Here is a 9,347-nt window from a genome sequence, read left to right on the forward strand (position 1 = left end):
GGGCGTTGAAACTAGTTCTGATTGAAATATATGTTGTAATTTCATCTAATCAACAGTTTTTATGTATTGAATAAGGTGGATCCAAATTATAATAAAAGTTGTAATCTGGGTTCAATACGGACAAACAATGAAATTTATTAATTTAACTGTGTACATAGGGCATTTTGCACATTATCTCTTTACTTTTCACTGAGCTCGATAGCTGCAGTCGCTTAAGTGCGGCCAGTATCCAGTATTCGGGAGATAGTAGGTTCGAACCCCACTGTCGGCAGCCCTGAAGATGGTTTTCCGTGGGGTTTCCCATTTTCACACCAGGCAAATGCCGGGGCTGTACCTTAATTAAGGCCACAGCTGCTTCCTTCCACTTCCTAGGCCTTTCCCATCCCATCATCGCCATAAGACATATCTGTGTCGGTGCGACATAAAGCAAATAGCAAAAAAAAAAAAAAAAAAGTCTTTACTTTTCCTTGGTATTTCTTTGCTCCAAACAAGTTTTCTTACATTTTGGTAGAATGCATTACTCTGCTGTACCCTCCATCTCCATGTCCACCCTAGCATTTTGCATTAATTCATTTCTTAGGTATTTAAAGGTGTCCACAATTTCCAGACTCTGACTTCCAATTTTCACAATGCCCTTTCCTTGCCTTTCCCCTCTCGACTTCACCATAGTCTTGCTTGTCTCTGTACTGATTTTCATGCCATACTTATCAATTTTTTCGTTCAATACATCTAGTTGTTGTTGCAATTCTTTGCTGTTCTTTCCCCAGTTCACATCATCATCATCTGCAAATAGTAGTATCTTCATCTCCACAGGTTTCGTTTATTTCCTTTACAATTTAGTCCATGACCATAATAAATAAAATAGGGGACAGCACACTCCCCTGTCTTAGTTCAGTCTTATTTCTAAACCATTCTGTCTTTCCAACTGGGGCCAGAACCCTGCTCATCATTGTACATTGCTTGCACCATTTCTAACATTTCTCTTCCAAGTCTGTTTTTAGCCATGGTTTCCCAAACCACCTCTCTGGGGACACTATCATATGCCTTTTCTATATCTATCTTTCCATACTCCCAGTTCTTTTCCATCAACTGTCTCATGCTAAAGATTGGGTCCACTGTAGATCTCCACTCCTGAAGCCATATTGTTCCTCTTGTAACTTTCCTTCAATCTTCTCATTCTTCTTTCTAATATCCTTTCCAGTATTTGAACTACCGGCAGTATAAGTGTGATTCCTCTATAGTTACCACAAACTTTCTTGTCCCCTTTCTTAAACACTGGTATTATTATCCCTTTTCTCCCAAGTCTTCTGGGACACATTTGTTTTTCCCCATACACTTTATTAGCCGGTACAACCATTGCATACCAACAGGTCCAGCAGCCTTTATCATTTCCACATTGATTTCATCCATCCGTGTTGCTTTTCCCAACTTCATCTTTTGTACCGCTAAGTCCACCTCCCACATTGTTTCATCATCCTCTGTTGTTGAGTCCTCACACTGTATTGCTTCTATTTCCCCTGTACAGTTGTTCACATTCAATAGCATATCAAAACACCCCTTCCATCTTCTCCTTACCTCTTCCGGGTGTGTTAACAGTTCTCCATCTTCCTTTTTCACTAGCTTTATGGTAACTCTTTCTGTTCTCGTACTTCTTATAAGTCCATACAGCATCCTTTTACTGCCACTTACATCTGCTTCCAATTTTTGTGTAAATTCTTCCCTACTCTTCTTCTCCTACCACCTTCTAACATCTCCGTTTGCTGTTGAGATATTTCCTTTTGCTTTCTTCTGTTTGATCTCGGTTCCATTCTTGCCAGGCTGTCTTCTTTTCTTTCACCATTTTCCTCACTTCCTCATTTCACCTCAGTGTCTCCTTTCCTTTCACTCTTGTAGATGTCCTGCCACAAGCACTCTCTGCTGCCTTTTTAAAATTCGCCTCCTCCTCTTCTACATTTTCCACTTAAGTAACTGCTTCAATCTCTCCTGAAAATCTTCGTGTCCATTTTTGTCTTTCAATTTCCATGCTTTTATTTTGCTTTCTCTTATCTTTCTTAGTTTTTCCCTTTTTCTTAACCATGATTTTGCCACCAAAACTCTACGGTCCCCATCAAATGCTTCTCCTTATAAAACTGTCACATCCATCAACTTCCTGTGATTTGTCCTTTCCACCAAAAAGTAGTCAATTACTGATTTTGTTCTTTTGTCACCCCAGCCATATCTCGTAATTTTCCTGCTGTTTTTCTTTCGAAACCATGTACACCCACCATAAGTCCTTTCCTTTCACAGAAGTCCACTAGTTCCTCTCCTTCGCGATTCTTTTTCCCATATCCATATGGTCCAGTGACTTCTTCCTTTCCTTGTCCCTCGTTTCCGACCTGTACATTCAGGTCTCCCATAATAACCATTTCCACACATGAAATTTCTCTTTCTACTTTCTCCAAGAATCCTTCAGTGTCCTCTTCCCTGTTTCCCATCTGTGGTGCATACACTTGTCTGAAGTCCATCACTTCATCCTTCATCTTTAATCTAATCTTCATTTTTCTGTCACTCACACATTCTACCTCTTCAACATACTCCCCCAATTGCTTCGAAATGATTAGTCCTACTCCATTTATTGCTTCTCCAGTATAATGTGTATCCTTGCCTTAATTTCTTCCTTCCGTTACCTTTCCATTTCACTTCACTCAGCCCCATCATTTCCATCTTCTCCTTGTCCATGAAATCAACTACTTCCTCTGCCTTTCCTGCCAGGGTCATAAGATTTACTATTGCTATCTTAATGGTGGTTACTGGTTGCCCATTTCTCACAGTTCCCCGTTTTCCGAGGTTGATTTCCTAGTACCATACCATATATAGGCTATTATTACGATAGGTTGCCACTCCCAAAGGCATTTTATACCTACTGTCAGGTGTTATTTTAAGCCGCTCTATTGGAGTACAGACACCTTCTGTAGCCGCTCATCTGGAGTACAGATGCTAAAAGTTTCCCTCTTCCGCCATCAGCGCCGTACTGAAGTTCACCTTCTCCGCCACTGATGCTGTTGGGGTCTTCACTCATACCATGGGCTTGGGCCCTCCATATTTGTGACCCCTGGAGAGAGGATGTCCCAGTATTTTAAAGCCCCCAGGAACTGGCCTGCCTGTTGGTCCGTGGGTTGTATTGGGTATTTCAACCAGTCCTACTGAATTGTAGGGTCTCCCTATCCGCCACCCGGGGATGCGCCCTCTATGGGTTAACAGGCTCCCCCGATGGAGAGACATGTATTATACACTCTAAATACCCTCATAACTATATGAAGAGATCTGTAAGTACACTCCAACACATTTTAATTGCTGCGATATTACTTAGATTTGTTACATGTTCACACCCACCCCCATTCCCACACTTGAATGAGCACCGTTGAATGTGACATCTCTGCCCGTGTTGACCAGGTAAGTGAATATTGACTGTTTGTTTCCTCATCTCCACTTGCATGCAGTGCCCCTGTCATTGCTTTAAAACAGAAACTTGCAAACTAATTTGGTTCATGTGGGCGAAGACTGTTTAGTTGAGGGTTTCCTCATACACATGTGGTCTCATGAAATTTTTATAGAACATTTTATGTTCAATAATTGTAACGCACAATATCTTTAACGCAACATAAGCTGAGTGTCGGGAATGTTGTTTCCATACAGAGGAAATATGTTGTTTGGGTCAGCAGCCCATACACTGGTTTCATGCAGCCCTCCATGACACCCTATCTTGTGCTAAACTTTTAATTTCTACGTAACTACTAAATCCTGCATCTAGTTTAATCTTCCCTCAAAGACCAACTGAATTACTCCTGGGTGTCTTAAGATGTGTCCTATCATTGTATCTCTTCTTCTGGTCAAATTTCACCCAGTTGTTTTCCTATCACCAATTCAGTTGAGTATCTCTTCATTAATGATTCGACCTACCCATCTCACCTTCAGCATTCTTCTGTAACATCACATTTCAAAAGCTTCTATTCTCTTTCTTTCTGAGCTTGTTATCGTTATGTTTCGCTTCCATAAGGTGATAAGTCACTCATTTTAATTGCAGCTTTTTATCATTAATAAATTTTTGAGGTCAAAAGGGGGATTGTGTGAGCACCCATACAAGAGTGAACTATGCCCTCTCATTCCTCATCATCTCCTTGTAATCACGTGGTTGAGAACGTCTGATGCACTGGCGGCATTGTGCAGCAGGTAAGACACCCTTGCAAAGAGAACCATCACTTTTAAACCTGATGTTGCTAGATATGCTTAGAAATAGTACATCATTACATAGATATTCGTAGGTAATAAAGGTTTAAAAATCTGTAGGTGGGAGTAGGCACCCTAACTACTTGCACACAGAGCAAAGCTGCAGATATGCTATACCTAATGGACAAGACGTATTACAATCCATGTTGTATGATCACCTAGCTGCATGTGCAAAGTTATTTTCCGCCAATATTCAGGCTTGCTATGTTACTTGAGATGGAGCAGTAATCCCATCCATCAGAGATGAGTGGCAGCAGAAGAGACAACTCACATCACGGCAATGGTCAGTGTAATGTTATTGTTGATTAGTTTTATGAGCTTTCAATATTGAAGGCCTTCACATTTAGTTTTCTTCCGACTATGCAATATTAAAGCGTCTTATGTAAAGAGGGTCCTCCTTTCTTTCATGACTCCCTCTTGTCTTATTTTTGAAGCGATCATTCATTTATAATTTGTTCCCATTTTTATAATTATTATAATCATCTTCACAATAATTTTCCATGTTGATACGGACTGATGACCACGTGGTTTTACATCTTAAAACAATCTAAGCAACAAAAGTTTAAATTAATTATTCTATTATCATAGTCGGTACAGTAAAACTGCTTAAGACATAAATGATTGGAACTTATATTCTCTATAATTTTGTTATGGTATGTGATACTTTTTTAAGGAACCAGTAACGTAGATATATATTTAAAAAAATTTACACACCTTCCCCTAAACTATCATTTCATCCAGCATAAATAAAAATTATTTATAGCCTAGACTGTATTACATTATTCTAAGACTTTACATACTAATTTTTATTCAATTCTGTTCACCCATTTTCTCATGGTTTGGCATTGATATAGACTTAGGAACAAAAATAGAAATTCATGAATATCTCTGTTATCATAGCTGGTACGGTGAAAATAAGACATAAATGATCAAAAATGTAATTCTATATAACTTTAGTTATGCTGTATTTATTGATATGACCACTAATAACATAAGTATTTGAGAATTAAATTTTAATCCCCCCCGTAAACTACCATTTCACTCAGTGTGAATACAATTATTTATAGCCTAGATTGTAGTGCTTCATTCCCCGACTTTACATACTGATTTTCATTAAATTGTCTTCAGTCATTTTCTCGTGATGCACGTACATACATACATACATATACACATACATACAGAGACAATGAAAAAATTAAAAAGCGATTTCCTCGTTACTGTGGACACGACCGATACATAAATACCATTCTGTTTACATTTTGAGCAATGTACAGACAAACCTCTTATATACCATATATACGAAGGTCATCTGGAAAGTGGTACCCGTTTGCGCAATAAAGACACAGGAGCAAATATTAACAAATATACACATTTTTATTGGAAAGAACATACTTTACACTACTTCTCCACATAATCTCCAAGCAAATTTAGGCATTTGTCATAACGTGTGACGAGTTTTTGTATTCCAGCATCATAGTACTCCGCCGCCAGTGTATTGAGATACGTAGTCACGGCTTGTTGAAGCTCTTCATCGCTGTCAAATCTTTTTCCCGCCAGAAAGACTTTAAGCTTCGTAAAGAGATGAAAATCTGAACGGGCCAAGTCGGGGCTATACGGGGAATGGTCGAAGGTTTCCCACTTGAATTGCTGCAAAAGTTGTTGTGTTATCGCAGCTGCATGAGGCCTGGCATTGTCATGAAGGAGAATGACGCCTGTAGACAATAGACCTCGCCGTCGATTTTGTATTGCCCGCCGTAATTTCTTTAATGTTTCACAATACGCATTAGCATTAATTGTGTCTCCATGGGCTATAAAATCAATGAGCAGTACACCTCGGCGATCCCAGAAAATGGTTGTCATGAGTTTCCTGGTGGACACAACTGTCTAATTTTTTTGGTTTGGTTGGTGAATGAGCATGATGCCACTCCATTGACTGTCGTTTACTCTCAGGTGATGCATAACAAAACCATGTTTTGTCCCCAGTAATGATGCAAGTCAGGAAAGAGTCTCCTTCATCGGAATAACGTTCCAGAAACGTCAGTGCTGCAGCCATACGCTTGGTTTTGTGCTCCTCTGTAAGCATGCGAGGGACCCACCTTGTACAGATTTTTGAATAATGCAGATGGTCCTTGACAATTTCATGAGCAATTGTTCAAGACATATTAGGAAAATGTTCACAGAGTTCATCAATTGTGATGCGCCGATCATTCCTCACGCATTCGTCTACTGCGCTCAGCAGTTGGTCTGTAATGACAGATGGTCTCCCTGAACACTCCTCGTCGTGTGTAATCCCCCTCCCCAGGTTGAAGGTGCGACATCAGCGCCGAAACAGACGACTCGTCCATCACACTGTCTCCATACACCTCCGTTAATTGACGATGAATATCACAAGGTCGAACGTTTCGTGGATTAAGAAATGTAATCACGGCCCTCACTTCACAACTGGCGGGATTCTCAATTTGTTTAAACATTTTAAACAATCACAGATACAACACAGGCAATGCTAGCGTCATGCAACCTCGCACAGATAAGGCAGATAAGCCACTGATGTGGTCTGACCTTGCCCAGCGGCTACCCGAGTCGTCAGCGCTTAATGCGGCGCTAACGGATACTACTTTCCAGATGGCCCTCGTAGATAATTATTATTATGAAATATTTAATTAGTATACATATTACCGAGCTCGATAGCTGCAGTCACTTAAGTGCGGCCAGTATCCAGTATTTGGGAGATAGTGGGTTCGAACACCACTGTTGGCAGCCCTGAAGATGGTTTCCCATTTTCACACCAGGTTCTACCTTCATTAAGGCCACGGCTGCTTCCTTCCCATTCCTAGCTCTTTCCTGTACCATCGTTGACCTAAGACCTATCTGTGTCAGTGCGACGTAAATTAACTTGCAAAAACAAGGTATACATATTATTAGCATTATATCAGTAATTAATGATTTATGTAATGATCAAAGCTAAATGTTAGTACATGTTGTATGCAGTGACAGACACAAGAAGGCCAGTTTTACAGAAAAGAACTGAAATGCAAGGAGATAGTTATACTTAACGTAACCTAACGTCATTTTGATTATTTTTTGAGAAAGTGAATGGCGATTCGCAGGTGTGCTGTTTTTTTACGAATTCATTTTTGAAATTGTGCTTCCTCTGTGGAATAGTGGTAGAGTCTTGGTCCCCAGATCCCAAGATCATAGCTTTGATAATTTTTTGTGAATGAAATATTTCTTGCAGCCAATGACCATATAAAATACTGCATTTAATTTAGAATCCTCTTTGGTTCTAATGAACAGAAGGGGGACTCAAGGAGGGGAGCCTGCTATGTGCCATCCGCATCAATCATGTCCGATACTGCATAGTCAGTCTTGGTTTTCTATTAAAGTGCTTCTAGTTTTGCTATTAGGATACTTACTCCTCCTGAGAAGTCAGTAAATACAGCATGGGTTTTAATAGCCGTTCTGTAGGCACCAAACAGCGTGAAGAGTGGAAACAAAATTGCTTTTCTGGTAAATGATCATTCACCAGCAATATAAGTCTGTTGGTTATTAGGCCTGTGTTCACTTGAGCGCAGTTCCCCTGTAAATTTTAGGATCTCCAGCATCTCCTTTCCTTTTATAGAACATTTTAATCATTCATTTTCTCCAACTGTGTGGTATACTCGCCAGCCTGAGATGAGCTGGGGCTGGATTTGTTTGTAAAAGATTGTGTCCGGACCAAGTGCTTTCTTCTCTTTCCAGCTGTTGATTTCCTTCACTGAAAACAACATTTTTACAATTTGCTTTACGTCACATCGACACAGATAGGTTTTATGGCAACGATGGGATAGGCAAGGGCTAGGAGTGGGAAGGAAGCGGCCAAGGCCTTAATTAAGGTACAGCCCTGGCATTTGCTTGGAGTGAAAATGGGAAAGCACGGAAAACCATCTTCAGAGTTGCGGACAGTGGGGTTCGAAACCACTACTTCCCGAATGCAAGCTCACAGCTGCGCGCCCCTAACTGCACGGCCAACTCGCCCGGTCTGAAAACAACTGTACTTGGCCTGAGTGTCTACCAGACATCCATTGGGATATGCCATAAAGCGGGTAAAACTGATCACCGTCACAAATGTTAATATTTCCCGCATATTCGCACAACACAAATTCATTGATACATTTGTGGCACGTGCACAAGTGGTTCCAGTCTGCCATTCACAAGCTAACAGAAGCACCATTACTTCCACATGAATCACTGATGACCATAAGTAGGACTATCATTATGATATTACACGATAATGAAAGTAAGCTTTTTCGAGAGATAAAAGAGTAAACATTTTAAAACCAATCGTGCTGTGACATTATAAGAAAATTATTAGTGTCCCAGAGGAAAGAAAAGTATACATAGAAAATGCAGTCCAGGTGGTTTCTGAGAAATGTGCCTTCCCATTCACGACACTGAAGGAGTTGAACTTAACCCGTAGAGAGCCAGACAACAATATATCGTTGTTTCGTATCTACGCGTAAAGTGCCAACCACGATATATCATTGTTTGGATAGCGTGCAATTCTATACAAGTTTGTAGAACTCGGGCCGTCAGATTGCAACATTTTATGTACCCAGTCCATAGAGAATTGTCATTAGATTTGAACTACGTTGCTAGATAGTGCGTAAATTCATTCGTTATCATGCACTGAATTTCCAAAGTCCGCGTTCATCTACGACGTATGATCTCCATGCCGCGGGAGAAGTTATTTTGTTAGCGATGACGAACTGGCTGCATATCTTAATCATTTTTAGTAAAGAAGGGGATGATGAAGGCTCAGATAAGGAATTCACTCCTCCAACAAGTGAGGAAGGGGAAAGTGAAAGTGTTATTTGGAGCAAATACAGTAGAGACAATACGCGAAACGGATTTCGCCTTGCTAAAATGGGAGACAATTCGACGGTGGCGCTCCTAGTGACTTGACCTGAACAAATCGCGCTAAATTCAAATATCAATGGAAATGTATATACGGAAATGGATAAATAAATTACGTCTAGAAAGAAAGTGGTATTGAGATATTAACTTCGAAGTTGCCAAAGCAATTCTTGATAAATGAATGAATA

This window comes from Anabrus simplex, chromosome 1 (assembly GCF_040414725.1).
Source record: "Anabrus simplex isolate iqAnaSimp1 chromosome 1, ASM4041472v1, whole genome shotgun sequence".
NCBI classification, from domain to species: domain Eukaryota; kingdom Metazoa; phylum Arthropoda; class Insecta; order Orthoptera; family Tettigoniidae; genus Anabrus; species Anabrus simplex.